This window comes from Coenobita brevimanus, chromosome 4 (assembly GCF_032717465.1).
Source record: "Coenobita brevimanus isolate Jiangsu-jjx chromosome 4, ASM3271746v2, whole genome shotgun sequence".
Lineage (NCBI taxonomy): Eukaryota > Metazoa > Arthropoda > Malacostraca > Decapoda > Coenobitidae > Coenobita > Coenobita brevimanus.
This window is the reverse complement of record NC_136957.1, coordinates 16,176,549-16,197,749: the sequence shown is the minus strand read 5'-3', so window position 1 is coordinate 16,197,749 and position 21,201 is coordinate 16,176,549.

Genomic DNA, 21,201 nt, shown 5'->3' with positions numbered 1-21,201 from the left:
AAAAAGGACAGGGAGAGGGGAAGGAGAGGGAGGAGGCGGGAGGAGGGGACTGAGAGGGAGGAAGCGAGGAGAGGGGAAAAGAGTAGGAGGAGAGGTGGACAGGGGGATGAAGAGTGGGAGGAGAAAGAGAATCGTTGATGGGGTGACAAAGAGGAAAAGGAATGGGGCGGGGAAAAGGGAAGGCAACAATACAGGGATGGGAAGGGAAGGGGAAGGAGAGAGATGAGAGAGTGGAGAGAATGAAATTGTTTGAAGCGATACAGATGCAAGTGCGAGAGAGAGAGAGAGAGAGAGAGAGAGAGAGAGAGAGAGAGAGAGATTTCAGAAACTTTGTCTAGTTCTGGAGACGTATAGACAGTCTGTTCCCTGAAGGCTAACAGTCCTCCCACGCACCTATGAATGACGTCACTCTCCCCACGAACTCTCTGTCTGTCTGTCTGTCTGTCTGTCTCTGTCTCTGTCTCTGTCTCTCTGTCTCTGTCTCTCTGTCTTTGTCTCTCTCTCTCTCTCTCTCTCTCTCTCTCTCTCTCTCTCTCTCTCTCTCTCTCTCTCTCTCTCTCTCTCTCTCTCTCCTTTCATTCCCTCACCTTTAATGGACTGACTGTAGCGGTTTTCAAAATATGGAGGCTTTTGTGGAGAGAGAGAGAGAGAGAGAGAGAGAGAGAGAGAGAGAGAGAGAGAGAGAGTTTTAAAGTGAGGAGGGAAACAAATAAGTGATAAAAAAGTCGGAGGGACAGAAGTTAAAAAGGGAGAACCGGGAGAGGGAGGAGGGAAGTGAGGTGAGGGAAATGGACTAAATAGAGCAGGGACAGAAAGGAGGGTAATGTGGAGGGTCTGGTAACGGTGAGAGGTAAGCCCTTATTACCACTTCTGGGTCAAATGGGGCCTGGGGTGTAAGAGGCCTCAAAGCTATAGTCGTTCAGAGCACCATATCCCTTTAGCCCCAGGTCGTCGTTTGTTTATATTCTTGCCCGTGTCAGAGAGAGAGAGAGAGAGAGAGAGAGAGAGAGAGGGAGGGAGGGAGTAGTGAAGGTTTAATGAGGGTTACAGTATAGCCTTCCGGTCCATTGTGGCCAAATGCGACTCAGTTGTGACCTCGTTGGTAAAATAATTTTTCTTTCTGGTTATTTAATCCTTTATTTTCTCCACTATAATTCGTGACCAAACAGTCTTGGGAACTGTGCGTGGTGAGGCGTTACACACATTTACTGTAATCCAGACTTAAGGTGTTTGTATTATTACAGAGTTGGGAAATGAGGGATCATACAAAAGATTCATTCTTTAATCTGAAAAAAAAAAAATGTAGTCTGTTTCATGTTTATCTACAGGTAAGTAAAAGGAAGTAAAGTAACCGAGGAGTATATCAGCTAAGAAATAATAACTTGCTGGAGGTATTCCATTAACACTCTCTTCTCAGGCCCAAATTAGTATTAGCTGCTAGGGCGACATACTGTATTAGGCATGACCTACTTACCGAACGGTTAGCTATGGTTTATAAGAGTCATGTGCGCTCTCAACTGGAATATTGCTTTCCCCTTTGGAATGGATGTGGCGAGGTTACTAAAACAACTAGACAAATTTCAGAACAAAGCTGTCAGAATTATTAATAACCCTGCTGTTATACATAAACTACCTCCCGTATAGGTAAGAAGGAATGTTGCCTCCCATGCAGTATTTTACTGATGCTTTTATGGCAAATGCTCAGACGAAGTTGCATCCATTGTGCCACCTCCATGCCTTCCCCTGCGCTTCACGGGCATCTGGTAGCGCTCATGACGAATGTCACACTGCCGTATTACAGAATTTCCACCTATCAGAAATCTTTTATTCCCTGAACTGCATCTCTTTGGAACTCGCTTCGCCAGAGTTGTTTCCCTCCAAAGTTCAACCTACAGCTGTTCAAGGCCAACTGTTACAGATTTTTTGTGAATGGAGGACACCAGTTATATCAGGTGTATGGATTATTATTTTTTTATTCATTTGTTTTTCTTTCCTTTGTTCTGTTATTAAAAGAAACAAAACAATAAAAAATAAAAAGCAAACCTAAGACACATAGCTTCAAATGTCCTAAGAGGAACTTTTAGAAGCATGACATCAGCTATTCTACTTGGAATGTCCCATTTAAAATAGTCTAACAGTAAATATGTACCTTCTTCGGCTTCTGCTTGGAGTGTCTTACTATGCTTCGTCAGTTTTTCACATGTCTTGACATCCTTATATTCCGATTTTGTCCATTATAATACTGTAATATGTTTAGTATTACTTTTTGTGATTTGTTTACTCTCATTAGACAATGTTAGATTTATTTTTAGTTCCTTATTCATGTTCTTATACCAGTATTTGTCGATTTCAGGATTCAGTGCTTAGTCATTTACGAACTAGTGTGAGTATCATATTACTCTCATAATGTCGAAGCTACCATACATGTTTGTTGCTGTTGCTGATAAGTAGTTTTCATTACTTCATTGATATCGGTGTTTGTCTCGTCATCGAGGTTTTCCTGCCAAACCTGTCCTTCAGCCTTATTGTTTAAAGTTCTTAAAGGATGACCTGGTCATCAATAGCTCTGGCCTTTTTAGTTTTGAACACTATAGCGAGGAGACATAGTATATTTCCCTCGTCTCTTTCTTTCTTCTCTCTTCCAAATGCTTTTTTATCTAGGCACCATTCCTTTATTTCTTCACCAATTCAAACGTTGCATAATTCTTCCATGGGTCAGTAGCTTTAGGTACTTTTTTCATTTTCTGTAGAAATTTTCAAAGCGATTAATGGGGTTATTCGTCAAAACATATAAGTGACACAAGTTTTGTGATCCTGTGTTTCTGTTTGTTCATTTTTCATCATGGCAATAACCACAGAAACATGTCAGTGCCTGTACCTATGTGTGGAAATCGTCATTCATTTCTTGGGCGGTCTTGTTTTTATTTTGTATCAGTAGCCTATGCTGTGTTATGCAGTTTGAGTAAATAAAATATATTCAGTTCAATAATTTGATTCTGATTCTTATACATGATACAAATACGTTCGGCCACTTCCGTGATCGGAACAGAAGAGCGTTACACACTGCCTCCTCCAACCTAATATTTCTGCCACCAGACTACCATGAAAAAAGAAGGGAGAAATTTAAAAGAATAAAGCAAGGAAGAAGAATGAAAAAGAAGGGAAATGAAGAAAAAGAGGGGTTAGAAAACGAAGGAAGGAGAAGAAGGAGAAAAACAGGGAAGAAAAGTGAAATGGAAGGGAAGGGGAGAGAAGAGTGAGGAAGGGTATGGGAATGATAAGCTAGACAAGAAACAGGAAGGGAAAACAGAAAGTGGGAGAGAATAGTAATAGCAGAATAAGAAGCAGAGGAAAGGAAAGAAGCAAGAGAGAGAGAGAGAGAGAGAGAGATCTGGAAGTGCAGGTTGGACTCGATAAAGCACTTACTCGGATCCATAAAAATTCGTGCTACATTAATTCTCTCTCTCTCTCTCTCTCTCTCTCTCTCTCTCTCTCTCTCTCTCTCTCTCTCTCTCTCTCTCTCTCTCTTGTAACATGTGTTTCTGTTTCGCTGTATCTATTATCTGTCCATATCTGTCTGTAAAGTTAGGTGGCATTATCATCATCATCATCAATTATTTTTATAGCAAGTTTAAGTCAGACAGCAGATATAGCCTGGTCAGCTACGGAAAGTGAGCGGCAACCAAGAGGTGGACTGAAAGGAAAAGTTTTGAGAGAACAGGGTGGGAGAATGAAGTTTGGTGTATGCTAGGAAGGGACGGAATAGGCCAGAGTGGAGAAAGTTAGGAGTGGAAGAGGCTTTAGCCCTGTAATGCAATATCAGTTTGATGATGATGATGAGATGATGATGATGATGATTATGATGATGACTTCTTGGTAGATATGTCTAATAGATGCGCCATCATGGTAATGATAATGATGATAGTGATACCGATTTTAAACAGCCTATGATAATGAGACTGAAAATGTTGCTGGTGTTAAGGATGTGGTATGATGATAATGACATTAATGGTAGGCTAATGGGAACGATAATTTTGTTACTGTGATAATGATAACTTTATGGCTGATTTTCTGGGAGCACTGATGATGACATTGATGATGACTGTTCATGGCATTGACAGTGCTAACGAAGACTTTGACAATAGTGTTTATGATAATTATAATGTTTATGGTGAATGTAGCGATGAAGATAATTTTGATGGTTGGAATAATGATGACAGTGATAATAACAGTGATGATAACTACCTGCATTTCCTATGTCCTGTACCTCTTGTTATCCTTCTGTCAAACCTCTCTGCATCACCCGCCATATTGGCGTACTGTAAATATATTTCTAAGTGTAACAGTTGTAATACGCTGTACACTTAGAGCTTCAGTTACTGGGTCAGAGAGAGAGAGAGAGAGAGAGAGAGAGAGAGAGAGAGAGAAGTCAGATGGTAACTGTGTAGGCAGTGTGTAATGTAAGAATGTGTGATGTATATATTATCTGTGTCCGTGTGTACGTATTTCATTATACAAAGTGTGCGTTTGTATGTTGCTTCAAGAGAGAGAGAGAGAGAGAGAGAGAGAGAGAGAGAGAGAGAGAGAGAGAGAGAGAGTGCGTTGATTAAAAGTAGACTCCCATATGGAGAGAGAGAGAGAGAGAGAGAGAGAGAGAGAGAGAGAGAGGGGGGGGTGTATATCCGCTGTAAGTACATTGTGGTGCCTGGTTGGCTGGATGCGTCAGTAAGTTCAGTGGGTGTGACTGTTTAAGTAGGTCTCGTTTACAAACATGTCTACTACACTACGTACTACAGCCGGATTATTTTTAACCGTCAAAGGTATGTCACCGCATCGTAGCAGAGTGGTTATTTAAGTCTAGTTACACAGGAGGCTTGGTCTGACTAGGAACTTGAATTTGGCTGCATTTTATTTTTTTTTTTTTACTTGGCCGTTACAATATTGTTTGCCTCTAGCCTTTGTTTCCTTCATACTTTCACAATAAAAAAAAAATCCTACATCATGAGTAAGGAAACTGAATGCTGTGCCATCACGGCATACTGCTGGAGTTGTAAGAATGGATCAGTTCCCTCAGATTAAATGAATCCATCTATACCATCTCTGCTATCACCGCGGTTACAAAGACTACAGCTACCATTGCTACAACTACTACAGTAACAGTTACTTCTATTTCCCCTTTACTAGCACCTCAAATGTCACAAGTACAAAAACAACAGAAACAGCCACCACCACCACCACCACCACCATTACTACTACTACCACTACTACTACTACTATTACTACTGCTACTACTACTACTACTACTATTACTACTACTGTTGTTACTAGTACTACTGTTGTTGTTTCTATGAATACACTGTTACAGCAACTACAATAATTATTCTACCTCTACTAAACAGAAAAGGAAAAAAATGTATTAATAGTAATTTAAACAGAAGGATGTTGTCATGTACTTTGGTATACAATTCATATCTTGTAATTTAGAATATGAATGGTAAGTATTGACCATTACTGTAGTGTTTGTTGTAAATAAGAATCATAACTAAAACATGTACTGTATATATTATGTAAAGATTTTATCAAACTATATAATTATATTACAAAACGATTCACCGAGAACTCCGGCCCCAAGCTGTAGATCCAACGCATCGCTCGATATGCCTCCGCCAAGCCTTGAACACGGACTCGCCATACAGCCTTCCACAGGGTTCAGTGTGGGTTGAAATGGTATTAGATTAACTAAGTCGACCCCATATGACCTTGACATTTGACCTCCTGACCTTGCTGACCTAATCAGTTCATCGTCCCTTCATACTGGATAACTAACAAAAGTTTGGTCGATATCCGTTGAGGGGTTAAGGAGACATCGCGCCCACACCCACGTGACCTTGACGTTTGACTCCTTGACCTTGCTGACAAAATCACTTCATTGTCCCTTCGTATTTCATCTTTGACAAAATTTTGGTTGAAATCCGTCGATTGGTTCAGGAGATAACCCTCCCATAACCATATGACCTTGACCTTCGATCCCTTGAACTTACTGACCTATTCAGTTCATTGTCCCTTCATACTGTATCACTAAAAAATGTTTGGTCAGAATCCGTGGACGGGTTCAGGAGATATCGCATTCAGAAGGATAAACTAATTCAACCCCTATGACTTTTGACCCCTTGACCTTGTTGACCTAATCATTTAATCATCTCCTCATACTGCTTTACTGTTAAAAGTTTGATGGAAATCGGTCGATGAGCTCAGAATACACCTCGCCCATGAAAATGTTACGGATACTCTGACCCACGCACGCACACCCCCTCGCAAGCACGGAAGAACTGACCAATCACTTAATGCCTCCTTCACAATAGGTGGACGGAGGCATAATAAAATGGAACGATAAGAAATTATATTACTGATACTACTACTACTACGACTGTAACTTCTACTACTAGTACTACTAGTACTACTACTACTAGTAGTAGCAGTAGGACTGCTGCTGCTACTGCTGCTAGTATTACTACTACAAATGTCAGTACTACTTTCATAACAAGTACTATGGCCACCACCACATCCACTGCCTCTACCACCGTTATCCCAGTTATTTCGTCACATTACGTACCATTACAACGACTGTCACATCTGCCAACCTCACATCCATCATCACTATAACAACATCATCACTACGACTACCGACAGCCTCTAAAGATATCATCATTATCATCATTTTCATAACAACCACTGTCACAAGAACTTCCACCGCCACAACTACCACCATCACTATAAGAACGATCATGAAAACTACCGTGACCAAAATTACCGCCATTAATACAGCTACCACTAGTATCACGGAACTGCCATGGTCGTCATCACTACCACCACCACTAAAATATCACCGCTGCCAAAACTACCACCACCACCAAAATACCATTACCACAAAAATGCCACCTCCACCAAAATACCACCACCACCACCAAAATACCACCACTTCCAAAGCACCACCACAGCCAAAACTACCACCACCTCCAAAACATCTCCCACACTTACCACGACTGTCACCATCGCTACAACTGCCACCACTAGTGGCAGTTGTAGCAACTTCCACCATCAAAAATGCCACCATCATCACAGATACCACAATCATCCTAGCTACCACCACGACTAGAGCAACCAACATCAAAACTAGCTACAATTATTACCACAGCTACGACAGTCAACAAAACTACCACCATAACATGATTACAGCCATCACCACAGCTACCCCATCACATTATCACCGCATAACCAGTATAACCTCGACTAACAGCATTACAGTAAGTACTACCTTTACCACAAGTACACCATCACAACTACCACCATCACCACAACTGCCACCATCACCGCACCAGCCACGATCATTACAACTACAACCAGCACCACGACAACTACCACCATCAACATAACAACCCCCATCAAAACTGCCAAGACAAGAAAGTTTTAATACCACGATATTTTGGGCGTACGTGCTTAATCATTACACACACACACACACACACACACACACACACACACACACACACACACACACACACACACACACACACACACACACACCTAATACCCTTTCTCATACATTATACAGATATTGATTATTCTTTACCATATGCCCGCACATTCACATAAAACTCTCCTGCACACCTACACTACCACACCATTATGTTCACAGACACATTTACACACGATAGTACCTATTGACACACACACACACACACACACACACACACACACACACACACACACACACACACACACACAGCGAGGGCAAGAGTAGAGATAATACGAGAACAGTATACAGATATAATGTACAGAGAGGTAGATGGATGAAGAGCTGGATAAGTTGTTATATGCAGTAAGCTAAACAGATAGATGGATATATCGACTGACAGGTAGGTAGCAAGATACACAGATATACAGACAGACAGATATAATCAGATAACGCAAACGTTTATAGATTGCTTGATCTTTGATCATAGTTGTTTATCTCTGTTCCTCGTTTTGACTGACAGTGACTGGCAGTGATATTTCTGATTACTTTTTGTCTGTCACGGTATTTATGATACACTCTTCTTTTTCAGGTGAGAGGTACTGACAGCAGTGCTTCATGGTGTTAGCAAGGTTGGTAATGATGGTTCTCTCTCTCTCTCTCTCTCTCTCTCTCTCTCTCTCTCTCTCTCTCTCTCTCTCTCTCTCTCTCAGAGTCTTTTTATTATATTCCTTTTATTATATTCTTCCATATCCAGACGATTCTCGTCAGCTTAAAAGAGGCTTTTGAAAAGTACGAGCTAATTTACAGACTTCCTTATCTCCATTGCAATTACAGTGCCTCTGAAATTTAATAAAATCGTCGGGACGTAGCAAGGGTAAACGGAAATAGACGTCCCTAGACTGAAAAGGATAACCATTGTTTAAGTAAAACAAATCTTTATGAAAGTTAACTCTTGGATCGTAGCCTATTTTGTCACCTAATTAGTCACTATTTGGAATGTGGAAGGTTTAGTGTCGGTTTCACTGAAGACAAACTTAAATCCAAGCACTTCTATGCACAATGTAATCTATAAGACTTTTAGGACAGTACATTTCTGAGTTTTGAAGCTTTTGTATTATACAATGTACTTGTCTTACAAAATTGCTACTTTTTTTTTTTTTTTTGTTAAATCTTGCCGCTGAAATCACCACATTTTTCAAATAGTTTACCTCGTAGCTTAACTTTTCATCACTTTCAATAACTGTGTTTGTTTACATTCAAGCCCCACACGGAGGACGCCATTTTCGCAAGAGTTTAGGTTAAATTAGTTATCGGTCCTGCGGGGTAGGTTGGTATGTTCGGCACCTTTATACCGTTTTGTGCGAGATTCAGCCTGTGTGTGTGTGTGTGTGTGTGTGTGTGTGTGTGTGAGAGAGAGAGAGAGAGAGAGAGAGAGAGAGAGAGAGAGAGAGAGAGAGAGAGAGATTTGTTTTAAGTAAATCATAGCAGCTTAGATTTGGGTTAGATGGAAACCTAGATGACACATGGGCTATTTGTAGAATAGGTCTACACAACTAAACACATATAATGGAGCACTGAACAGCACATGCCATACAAAGACGCACACACATCAACGGTGTACGGAGACTATGGGACGACCCCATAGAGGCAGTGGCTACCTATAGTAAACGGGTCAGCTGGGAGAAACATGACCAGGGTGAGCGACACCAATAACATCATCCTTTTGCTCTTCTCTATCTATGCATCTGTCTATCTATCAGTGATTGAATTGATATACATATATACATAATATGTAATATGTAAATATGCATGTCTGTCTGTCTGTTTATTCGTTATAGAGATTAAGGGGGAACTATCTAGAGCGCTCCAAAGGTCTAACAGGGGTAATCATTTACAAGGAAGTTTATGGTGTGGTTTACCGTTGCTTAAGTGGCGCCTTTTATCAGCAAAAACAGAAGAAATCAGGTCAAAATGGTGGAGCTTGGTGGCCAATTACCGTAGAAGTTTTTACATCCTTCTACAGCCATATCAATATCGTCACATGAAAATCGTCATATAAGATCAGCATGGTGGAGCTTGGTGATCAGGTGGGTAGGTTGGAGGGCAGATGGGTCGGGTGGGTGGGCAGATGGATGGGGAGGGAAGGGAACGAAGTGGGTGGGTTGGATTAATAGACGGGGTTAGATTGGTTGGTGGGTGTGATGGGACAGGGTGGGGCAATGAGGGTGGGTGGTTGGTGGGCAGGGTTGGGCAATGAGGGTGGGTGTTTGGTGGGAAAGGTGGGTGGTTGTGTGGGTGGGCAGAATGGAGCAGTAGGTGGGTGATTCAGTTGCGGGAAAGCAGGTCGACCAGGATTAGGTCCATGATGTGAATACTGTAGGTATATGGCAAAAATATATCCTTGGAGAAATGGGCCCATGGGGGAACATAGGTATATTTGGTAAAGTGGAGCCCGGGGGTCGTTCACCACAGATGGATGGGCCCCCAGGATCCCAGACATGGCCTCTATGTATGGCCATAGCATTTGCATGGGCATCCCCGGGAACCCTGCTAATGTATATTATAGTCGACAGCAGAACTTCGTCCTTACCAGCCTGTTTACTACGAGCCTATTGATCTGGTAACGCTGTATGAGACACTTGCCTGGTAATGGTTTAAACAGCAAACAGTTAAGATTTATGGTCGAAAATAATTAAAGAATATACCAAATATAATATCAGTGTATAGCCTGTAAGCTGATAATGTAAATAACATGTGAAAAAAATAATTGCTTGTAGATTATTGAGTAGGAACTCGGACGCATGGGATTTTTTCTGTTGGTGTTGCCGGCGAAAATACATAAACACCGTAGAAAATTTTCAGTAGTTAAGAGGGAGTTACCAGACATTAACCATGAAATCAAACACTGCAGAAGCATAAATGCAGTGGTTTCATTTTCGAGTTTGCATTTCTTTCTGTTGTCCTAACTCCCCACTGTCTCAAGATATCTCAGTAACGCTATGCCATCATCCACGTAATTTCGTTTATGTTGAACATTGTTCGCTTGTTTGCAGAATGCGAAAAATAATTAAATTAATGTGTTGAGGGGATCCGCTTTACCTCGTATACTGTGATCGTTTTTTTCATAAATACAGCCATCAGTAAATAGAATAGCTGTTTATGACGGTGAAGCGATAGCAATCTTTGACATTATAATTATTAAACGACCTCAGTATCACTGCTCCAAATTCAGTCTCTGTCTATTCCCCCTCCGTCTACACCCCCCCCCCCTCCTATTCACACTGATCCTTTCGTCTGTTTCTATTTCTTCCATGCTCGCGCTGCCCCGCTCCCCACCTCTTCCATTTCTCCACCCCCTCCCTCGTTTCATTCCATTCCCCTGCTGTGATTTACCTTCCTCACTGTTATTGGTTATTCGTGACGTGAAAACTATCGTCAGACAAGAATTAAAGGCATATATGTAGTGGTATTATAAATACAACGCTCAGAACCTGTGTAGTTAACAGTAATGCACACAAATAACCGTATTACTTATAGAATAACATATCCTCCGTTAGTATATGAGTTCTTAGTTTTCCTTCTCCTCAGTCCTTGACTTCTATCCTCTCCCCCGTCTCCTTAGCTCTGTCACTCACTCCCCCCTTATGCGTTAATCTTTTTATGTTTTATAGCATAATTACCTGTAAACCAGCTAATGTACTATCATCTCTACCCATTTCCTTTACCTAGAACATTCCTACTTCCATATTACTCCCCGTAATAGATTTTATCCATCACTACCTCTTTATTTACCGAACATGAAGCCGACATTTGAAAACAAAATATTTCTGAGGTAGCGTTTTGTGATATCAGTACTTTTTTAATCTTCAGGTCTTTAACCGCGGCGTTAGTATGAGCTGCATAGTAACAGCATTAAGGCATAACTAATGTTGTCTCCCAGGTTCATTGCCGAAACATCGTACAATGTTTTATACGCGATAATAATCGCTGGCAACAGCAATGAAAATAACTCCATATGTCCGAGTCCATAGTCAAGGTTCTACATACACTTATATACTTGTTAGTAACGTTATCATTCCTCCTGCTGGGCATTAATACAAACTTTGGTATGGTGTTTAGTTATGTAAGATCAACTGTTTTAGATAGACCATTAAAACCATACCAGGCAACTCCATCTCTTACAGCGATACCATATCAGCTGGCTCGTAGCAAGCAGGATCATAGGAACGAATTTCTGCTGTCGATTGTACACACTGTATATATTTATTATCAGAAACTAATACTGGTAAATATTTGGTTACTTTTAACTTTTTCTCTTATTCTCCTTTTTCATTGTGTTGTATTTTTTTTTTTTACCATTCACAGTTCTATGTAGATGTGAGAGAGAGAGAGAGAGAGAGAGAGAGAGAGAGAGAGAAATCTTTAGTAACATCATGTGCGACTTTAATTAAATTTGAAATGAAACAGAGAGAGAGAGAGAGAGAGAGAGAGAGAGAGAGAGAGAGAGGAGGTGGGAGAGATCCTGCGGGCAGGAACAGGTGTGTGGATGGTGGGATATGTAGAAAAAGAAATAGAATGGGAAGAGAAAATGAAAGAAAGGGAGGAATAGGAAAGTGAGAAAACATAATGGAGAAGAAGAAGCAACGGAGCAGAGACAGAGAATGAAGAATAAGATAATGGGCAAGAAGACAGGCGGAAAGGAGGAGGAGGGAAGAAGCAAGAATAAAGCCGAGGAAAAAGAACCAAATAGGAAGGAAATAGTAAGAGGATAAGAAAAGGAAGCAACAAAGGAGGAGCGGGAATAAATATAAAACGTGAACGAAAATTAAAAAAAAAGAGGAAATATCGAAAATATTTAATAAGAAAGAAAGGCTACGTGGCTTCGTGCTTAAAAAGAGGGAAGCCATGTGAGATACCGTTTGAAGTTATTTTTATTACATGTATATCTATTTATACATCTATCTATCTGTCTCTCTGACTAGCCTTCTGTCTGTCTGTCCATCTATCCATCTGTCTGCCCTTCTTTCTTTTACACACACACACACACACACACACACACACACACACATATATATATATATATATATATATATATATATATATATATATGAGCCCCTGTGGTACAGTGGTAGAGTGTGCGTTTCGTACACGGGTGAACTAGGGTTCGAGCCCCGCCAGAATAATAAACTTTGGGAGTGTTCACCCGGCCACGTACTGCATTGGCGGACACAAGGGGTGCTGTGGTTAAGCCAGTGTCGCTTACTGTAAAGTATGCTTGCACCCAATCGGCTTGCGCGGGCTGATTACACTTGGTTCACAGACTACACACACATCCAAAGCCACTCCAACACTTCAGTTACACTTACAAGCACTTCTCAGCTTACATACAATCTCTACCAGACAGCCTAAGCCACTTGGTAGAGATACATTGGTTGTATCGTCCCGACTTCGGTCGGGATAGGCCGGTCCTGCAGTGGATACTCAAACGGCTGATGATGATGATGATGATATATACTGTATATATAGGGAGAGAGAGAGAGAGACAGACAGATAGATGTGTGTGTGTGTTTGTATGTATATGGATAGATAGATAGATAGACAGATATGTATGCGTATATATATATATACTGTGTGTGTGTGTTAGGGTGAAGTGAAAAATTATTTTTCTTCGATTTTTAAAAAGTATAGGTACTAAGCATTGACAAACATGTAAAAACAAGAGAAAATGCCATTTTTGTGGCGTTGCCGTCTGCATGCCAGCAACCCTCACTTTATTCCTCCAGAAGAGTCGTAGAGTACGGGATTTTTTAAGAAATAGTGTTAATCAGAATTAACCACTTTGGGATTGTGATTTTCAGCTGAAATTATGCACAAATGAAATCAGTTGCCTAATATATTGGGCCTCATCCTAAATATTGTGTTGCTTTGTCTTGCAGGAATTAGTGAGATGTGTGTTATTGTTCATCAAAGGCTCATATGTGCAATGTTATCTGTATTGGTATGCAAAAATGGAGACTAGAAAGAATGTAACAAATGTCAAGGTACTGCGTAGTTGTCATACATTCAGTAGCATCGAAAATTTCCCACCAGGCATCCACCCAACTAAGAGGCAAGTCATTGTGAGAATTTTGCACTCCAAGAACTTCAGGACGGTCAGCGTTGCTGATAGTGTCACAAACGAGCTTCACGATAGATGGGTATGGTGTAATGTCTACACTCTTCATCTGTTGACAATATCAAAAAGATCCAGAAACTAATATCATCATTCAGTTCACTTGACAGATGGCCCAAGAAAAAATAAAGCAGAACGTTTTGACAAATGAAACTGAGTTTATGAAGGATACTGATGATCTGTTCGACATATATTGTAAGGATGAAAAGCAATGGAAGAATCTGGAGAAGGAATACAAACTGGGGATGACTGAAGAAGACTTCACCTTCTATGAAGACCAGAAGAGTGCTCGCATCAGTCGATGCCTGGTTTTTGTAGTGCCGTTTACTCCATCTGATGAAAAATTCATCTGCAGGTCGTGTCATGCACCTGCATCTACATCTGTTCCTGCATCTGGACGCTTGACAACTGCATCTGGATCTGCTCTGACATTTGCCCTCTTCTTAGGTGACCAACCATCCGCAACTGGTTACTTGTCCAACGATTCACTGTCTACAACGGCAATGGAAACGTCAGTAATCTTAGAATTCGCACCAGGTGCTTCTGTGCAATGCAGCAAGCAGAACTGGAGAGAGTGGAAGAACCCTGCTATGATGTGTGAGGGATATCATGCGTCTGACAGAGCTGCTGCTGCAGTCTCTAATAGCGTTTTGAAAGACATGGGCATCATATCTGAATATGATAGAAGACATATAATCGATGCAGCAAGTTGTGGAGGCAACGTGATAAATATAGGGAGCATATATTATACGAAGAGAAGAACAAGCAAATTTCAAGCTTGTTGACACTATTTATCTGGACTGGCGAAAAGACACTATATTGATGATGCTGGAAGGAACAAATGAAAAGTATAGGACAGTTCAGTTGGAGGAACATTACGTCATAGTTGGAGAATCTGGTAGTTATTGTTTAACCCACGCCGTCCCAAGGACGTACTTCCACGTCCTCACGTTTTGTCACAGCTAATCCCGAGGACATACTTCAACGTCCTGCAATTGCAAGGTTCATAATTTCCACAATTTTCAATTTTCGCGAGTCATTTTTGGTACGTATACACGGGACACCTTCCTCAACAAGATGCCAGGCAGAGACAATGCCTTACCCAGCATGACCTCCTTCCCCCCCCTGCATGCCTTTTCTCAGCAATTCACCTGTTATCAGTGACCTGGCCAGTATAGCCATGTCATGCCACGGTACGAAATTCAGGGCCAGAGTGATTCCCCAATCAATGACAATGTGGAGGACAAACTTTACATAGCATTAGAGGAAGAAACAGTTAGAAATGATGATCAGGTAATGTGGCAAAAAAAGGTCAGGTATTAGTGAGTGAAACAATGCTTATAATGCCTATATTACTGCTTGAAAACCAATATACTCTTGTACTACATATAAATTCGTAACAGTAAATAAATAAATACCGTTTATGAGTGGTGTGAAATAGTTATCCTCCCATAGAACTCGTTTTCTTTGGTGCCAGCCTGATAGAAAACGCAGTAAGGTAAGGAGGCTCTCCTACCTGTAATGAGAATTTTAAACCTCAGGTGAGCGATTTCTCTATGAATTTTCGATGTTTCTCACCAAAAGCGAAAGTTTTAGCAAAAAAAAAAAATGGTCGAAAAATGGTCGGGATTGGGGGGTACCAGTGGTCAAAAAGTGGTCGGGACGGGGCGGGTTAACTCACCTATCGCCCAGTGATGGAAGAGGTCAGACAATTGCTCAGGCTGTTTACGATGCCGTTAAAGGCACCGAGTTGGAAGCTACATTGGCAGTTGTTGGCACTGATGGAACAGCCACTATGACAGAACGGCATAATGATTGCACTCGGGCTCTTGAGGAGATGATGAAAAAGCCACTACAGTGGATTATTTGTCTACTGCACACAAATGAATTGCCACAGCGACATGTATTTGCCTACATCGACGTCACCACAAACAGTCCAAACAGCTTTGTGGGCCCAATTGGCAAACAACTGAATGGCACAGCGTCTGACTGGGCAGTTGTGAGGTTCCAAAGTGTGCCCAATCCAAACTTCCCTGAATATCCTGAGTCACCTGTTGATGATCTGAGCACAGACCAACACTATGGCTACAAAATCTGCAGGGCTGTGATTTCAGGATTGGTGGACAATGACCTACAGCTCCTTGAAGTCGGTCCGATTGTACACTCACAATGGTTGACTCTTGGGTGCCGAATCCTATGCCACTACGTGTCAGTTGCGAAGCCCTCTGTCGGTCTGGTTCTTCTGGTAGAGTTTTGTATCTTGGTGTACTTACCCACGTGGTTCAGCATCAAGTGCAACTGCAGGCTGACTGTTGAAGCGAGGAACTATCATCAACTTGTCCGTCGGATTGCAAATTTACTTAACGTAGAGGTCCGGGATTTCGCTCTGAAAGTGGCCAGGAGGAACTCATTCTTTGTGCATCCGAAGAACGTCCTGCTGGCTATGCTAGGCAACGGCAGTGAAGAGATTCATAGAGAAGCAGTGGAACTCAAAAAAAATCTTCGGAACAAGAACCTGGAAGCCGAAGAAGTGAGGACTTTCAACGTGCCAGAGATAAACGCTGAAGCTGACTCATATCACCGCATTACAAACATGGACTCACCGGACGTACAACAACCACTTGCCATTTTTTAGACTCAGACATTGAAGAAATCCTGCACTGACCACTCAAACTCAAATACCCGTGTCATAATCAGTCGGTTGAGAGGCATGTTAAGCTAGTGACGGAGGCTTCAGCAAATGTGGCTGGATTCGAGAGAAGAGATGGATTCATCCGTTAAAGAATCAAATCACAAAAACTTATGAAGAAATTTGAAACAAAGAATCAGGTTTTATGAAAGCTGTGTCATCTGATATAGTGTTGATATTCCTCGGATAAATCACTGATTCCTGACAAACATGGGTGTCAGTTTCCATTCCCCATGTATTTATTGTAGTACGACTAGTTAGAAGTTGAAAGAAAACACCAATTTCATCGCAAAACTCGCTGTACTATTGGAACCACAGGTATAAATTTATCACCAGAGATCAAATGTACCCGTAACCATCAAAAACAGACATTCTACAGGAAAAAAGTGAGGGTTGCTGGGGCGCAGAAGACGGCAACGTCCCCAAAATGCCATTTTCTCTAGTTTTGACATGCCTGTCAACACTTAGTACCTACACTTTTTCAAAATTGAAGAATTTTTTTTTTTTTTTCCACTGCACCCTAGTGTGTGTGTGTGTGTGTGTGTGTGTGTGTGTGTGTGTGAGAGAGAGAGAGAGAGAGAGAGAGAGAGAGAGAGGAAGGTAAAAAATTGATGATGAATGGTTATGGAGGGAGGGAGGAAAGGAGAGGGAATTATAGGATCGGATACGGGGAGAGAGAGAGAGAGAGAGAGAGAGAGAGAGAGAGAGGGGAACTTTTGTATTATCCTTGTAATTATAATCCACCAATCTGTCTGTGAATTAATATCATAATTATTTTCATATCTGGAATCATTCATTCATCCATTCATCCAGCCAGCTGTTCATCCATCTCGCTAATGATATATAATTTCCCTAGGCAATAATTTGGCCTGGTTAATACCTAGTCCTGCAGCATACCGGTATTTCCACCACAGAATCCTGTAAATACTTTTATCGGGATGAGGCTGTGATGACGCTTTGGCATGAGAGTCTGGAATTGCTGGGTTGTTTTGTGGTGTTTGATTGTGGTTGCTTGTTTGAACTATTTGATTGGTTATTTTCACTGTGTGTGTGTGTGTGTGTGTGTGAGAGAGAGAGAGAGAGAGAGAGAGAGAGAGAGAGAGAGAGAGAGAGAGAGAGAGAGCGAGAGAGAGATTTTGGAGTCATGTCAGCATTTGATACTTATGCATGTGTCTATGTTTCAGAATGTTTATGGGATTTTTGTCACTCTGTTTAAGTCTGTCTTTGTATCTGTCAGTCTTTTTATGTCGGCCTCTAAATTCTTTCTATATTCCTCTTTATCAGTATCACTCTGTCCGTATTGCTGTCTGTCAGGATCTGTATATCTGGCTTTTTATTTCTTTTTTATCTGTGTAGCCTATGTGTCTGTTCATTGTACGTCTCACACTGTGTCTGTGTCTGTGTTTGTCTGTATGTCTGCGTCTGTCAGTCTCTATGTGTCTGTTCATTGTATGTCACTCACTGGGTCTTTGTCTATGTCTATCTGTATGTCTGTGGCTGTTAGTCTGCCTTTTATGTATTATCTTTACATACTCATAAAGTCTGCAAGCGTCCGTCAGATCGCACGTCTGCACGTCTGTCTGTCTATTAATCTCTCTGTCTATCAGGCTTTCTCGATTTCAGTCCCTTTGTATCCATCTTTTCTTCCTTAATTCATTCGGTCCTTCTTTCACCCTGATCCATCTAGTCATCTTGCATTTTAACTCATTTTATATGTCCGTCTGTCCATCCGCGCTTCTTTCCTTCCTTCCTTCATTTCTTCATTTTCCTTCATTCCTTGATCAAGTGAGGCCCCCACAGTAATTCGGACATTTTTAATAATAGTAAGGGGATCATTGGAGCGCCTAAAAATCAGCTAGACAAGATATCTGAAATCTTCCTATACAATAACGTAGAAGCATGGTACTTTCCGACGATCTCGTGAAGTAAGCTTTTCTTTTAAATCATGTCTTATGTTACTTTTTAGCAGTAGAAAAATGAAAACAGTCTCTGATAAGTGATATTATATTCTATAATAAGCAAAGTAAAATTAATTTCAGAATTACCATTCAATATACTTTCCTCTAAAAATGTTTATTAAAGTAAATGTTAACGATGACGAGTTGAATACATTAAAGTTTTCCTCTCTTTTCGTAACTTGTTCTTGCATTAATGGTGGGCTGAGCGATTTTAACTTGATATATCAGCTTGACAACTGAGAAGTAATTTTAATCCTGATCCCACTGAAATCACCAGTTTACACAGCCGGAGCATGATGCACAACCCCTTCCGATGGCACACACCTCTACGCGGAGAAAGGGACTGTTTTATTTTGAGATTTTTATATACTGTGTGTTAACGTCAGTGGATTGCTGCAATTATTTTTTAAAAATCTGTTTGCACTAAGAGACAAGCAGTATAAAAAGCTTAGTGAATCATTATTGAAGATATCTCAGTTTTTTAAGTTTTAACGAAATATTATTTGTAAACTCATAAATCTAGTTCAGCGCTGACACGGTGTAATGAATTACACGCATTGAATTCTGACACCAGAAACATTCTCGGTAAGGTTGTTTAATGTAAATTCCTTAGAAGTAGTCTCTTAAGTGGGAATTAATCATTGAGTTCAGTTCGACCCCCTCGACTTTACCTCGTCTTTGCCTCCCCCTTCCCACCCCCTACCTCCACTTATTAGGAAATGCATTGACTGGGTGTTGGCTTGGGCTGTGGGTCAGAGCCACAGTTGAGTACCAGGTTGTAATATTATGGTGGATAAACCTTGATTTTCCTGATGTATCAGTTATCCTATCTGAGTCACTATAGGCTCTATGAAGAGAAAAAGGCACTGTTACTTAAGGTCTCCTAGGCCAAGACTAAGATCAAGGTATTTGGTGGGCTGTCGTATGAAACATGTCACTTTTTTTCAGTCAGGTGGTGAGGACACAGAGCTCTTGGAGAGATTTAATTATTTTGTTAAAGTGGTCAAGAACAATGGTGGGTCAGATGGCTAGACTTTCCCTCTTACTGGTCCAGCTATCGGTATTGATTCAGTTCAGTATTTAGCGTTGCCGTAATTTATGCAAAAAAACAAAAATTTGTCATTGGTGCTCCCTGTATTAATTTCTGGCCATTAGACATAAATGGTAAGCGGTGCTTTGGAGAGGTGAATTACATGTATTTCTTTTTCAATAAAGCCCATCACAGGATCATGAGATATTGCTGGTACGACTGAAAACATAATGACTGATCCCTCAGTGAGTCTAGGGCAAGTACTCTTGCCTGCAAGATATAGCACCGGCTATATGAAAATGTGGCACGATTCCCCATGATTGATCCTGCTCACTGGGTGATATCTGAAAGAGACAATCCATAATGGAGTACAAAAGAGAGGCCCCAAAACTCATGGCTGGAGCAAGTTAATTGTTCCTGCCAGGAGCTTCGATTACATAGGATGGAAAGAGTTGTTGCCAGAAAGCTTGCACAGAGGAACCGTTGTGGGTGGAGTAAGAAGGTGAGTGGTGTCGTGCGACCACATGACATCCATCCCGACTGAGTGATTGTATGGTCAGTATAGAGAATGGCTGTTCTTGCTAATTGCCTAATGCCTTAAAGTATTTATATGTCTTTAGTCCATATTAAAACCAATATTTCTACACTTATTGCTTACACATTTATTCCTTCGTCCAGTCATTCATATCTTCATGGAGTCATTAATCTATTATCTTTTTTATTCTTTAAATATTTTTCATTCATTCATTCATTCTTCAATCCACATGTTGTACATTTGATTCATTAATTCATTCATTATTTATTGCTTTTAGCCATTTTTAATGAATTCAGTCTAGATTTACCTAATTCATTAATTCACTCATTCATTATATACGGTATTCATTCATTTTATATACCGGGTATTCTTTCTCTGCTTCATTGATTGATTAATGAAAAGGTTGATTGAATCATTAATTCATCCATCCATTCATCACATATTTATTCCATTATTAATCGTTTCATTCATTCTTTCATTCACTAATTAAGACCATTCATGTTTTAGTCTGCTTAATGAATCATTAATCTCACCTGATACCCGATTCTATTAGTTTTATCTGTCAGTTAACCTAACATTTATTTCTCTGTCCTCTCTCAGTCTGTCTGTCTGTCCATGTCCATCTCTCTGCAGTACAGTGTGTATCTGTGTATCTATCTCCCTGTCTGTCTGTCCGGCTCTCATTCTTTTTGTGTGCCTGTCTGTCTGTCTGTCTATCTCTCCACAGCATATCCGTTTATCAGCCTGTGTTAATAATTAATCTTTTTATGTGTTTGCGTGCGTGACGTTTTGCTAGTAGTAGCATCCATCTCATCCTTCTTTCCGTCCATTCATATAGTATATTCATCCAACATTCCATCCATCAGTTCATCTGTGTGTCCATCCATTCATCCATCCATCCTTCCATCCATATATCCATCCACCCATCCATCAGTTCTTCTGTCCATCCATCCATCCATCTGTCTGTTCAACCATCCATCCACCGGTCCATGTATTCATCCATTCATCCAACCATCCATCCATCCATTCATCCCTCCATCTCTCCCTCCCTCCCTCCCTCCATCCATCCATCCATCCATTTGCCACCCACTGTACTATTCATCCATCCATTTGCCCATTCATCGTCCTAACGAACCACTGTTCAATCCATCCATGCATCTAACCATCCGTCCATCCATCCAATTACCTGTCCATCCATTCTCCCATCCATCCACAGTTCCATACATCCATCCAATCATCCATCCATCCATCTCTCTATCCACCATATCCATGTATTCATTCATCCTTCCTTCAATCTGTCC